The sequence below is a fragment of the Sinocyclocheilus anshuiensis genome, unplaced genomic scaffold (genome assembly GCF_001515605.1).
Source record: "Sinocyclocheilus anshuiensis isolate Anshui unplaced genomic scaffold, SAMN03320099.WGS_v1.1 scaffold782, whole genome shotgun sequence".
Lineage (NCBI taxonomy): Eukaryota > Metazoa > Chordata > Actinopteri > Cypriniformes > Cyprinidae > Sinocyclocheilus > Sinocyclocheilus anshuiensis.
The window spans coordinates 1,310,236-1,311,510 of record NW_015546111.1 but is presented as its reverse complement, the minus strand read 5'-3'; the positions used below and the strand labels follow the sequence as shown (position 1 = coordinate 1,311,510).

At 40.7% G+C, this 1,275-nt stretch overlaps 1 protein-coding gene across 1 annotated transcript in view; it reads right to left on the bottom strand.

Moving 5' to 3' along the window:
* The window catches only part of phactr4b (phosphatase and actin regulator 4b), a 42,566-nt gene that overhangs the window by 28,821 nt on the left and 12,470 nt on the right, over nt 1–1,275 (bottom strand). The window lies entirely within an intron of this gene.

The window sequence follows — 1,275 nt, the reverse complement described above, 5'->3', positions numbered from 1 at the left end:
AAACAGAGAGCTGAATATCTCATTTCTGTTCGCCTTCAGCGTTCTTTAGAGCATTTGCAGTACATTCGTAAGACAGACTTAAGTGCCATTATGTACCAAAGCTTTGTAAACAAAACGAACGGTTCAAAAACGTAAATATATAAAAGTGCAGAGAGCAATGTTTTGCATTTGCCGCCTTCTCCTGCGCCGTCGTTACTAAGCAACGGGGTAAACAGCTGCTGGAAAGCACAGTGCTGGCTTGATGACGCAAACGAACCGCGGTTCGAACCCAAATAAAATAATATGAACGCAGTCCAGCGGGGGAGGGGGGGAGCAATCGAACTCTGGTTCGGACCAGACAAGCGAACCAAGTGTGAAAGCACCCTAAGTCTCATGTCTTAACCTTCATGTCTCAAGCAAGTTCAAGTCAATTTTTGTGAGAATCAAGCAAGTCAAGTCACTGCTTTTGTCAAGCAATTCAAGTCAAGTCGTAGCTTGGGTCAAGCAAGTCACTGTCAAGTCATACAAATGTTTGATTATTTAACTGAATTTATATATTAAATTAACTTAAAACTACAGTAGTTATGGATTATGGGAGTCTTATTTGCAACAAAAAAAATTGCAATATGCATTTCTACTCAAAAAGTGTCTACATACAGCTGAGTTAATACAATAAAAATCTAAAATAAATAAATAAATAAAAATTAAAACTACATAGCCTAAGATGTAAATGTAACTGAAATTAGTCCAACATAAAAGCATGAAAAGTATTTAGGTACAGCTGTTTCAATATGCCTCAAACATTAAAGTAGAGGTCTGCATTCCCGCGGACCCGACCGGATTTTTTGCGCCGCGGGATAAAATTCCAGAATAAAATGCGGTAGCAGTCGGTAACTCTGGTGTAATTTGAACGGGAGCGGGTGGTCTAACAATATCCCGTTCCCGACGTCCATTTAGAACAGCATATCTGCGCTTTATTCTTACTGACCACCGGTACAGCTTGCGCTTAGGACTGTTATGCACGCGCTGCACGCATGCTTTAAACGTCACGCGTTTTATTTGCGTGGTCTGTGCGCAGCATGTGCATAACGATGCTCAGAGCAGGCTGTAGGCTACCTGTGGTAAATATACAGCCCTCAGACAGAACAGGTAGGTTGTCGATGAGTGACAGCATAATAAGGATGGAGCAAAGTGTGGATGCGCCGTCCTTGAAGGACGTTCAACTCTGTTTTGTTTATATTTTGCTTAGCCTATAATTTTAAATGAAAGATGTCCTATTTATTTATTTTTCTCTGC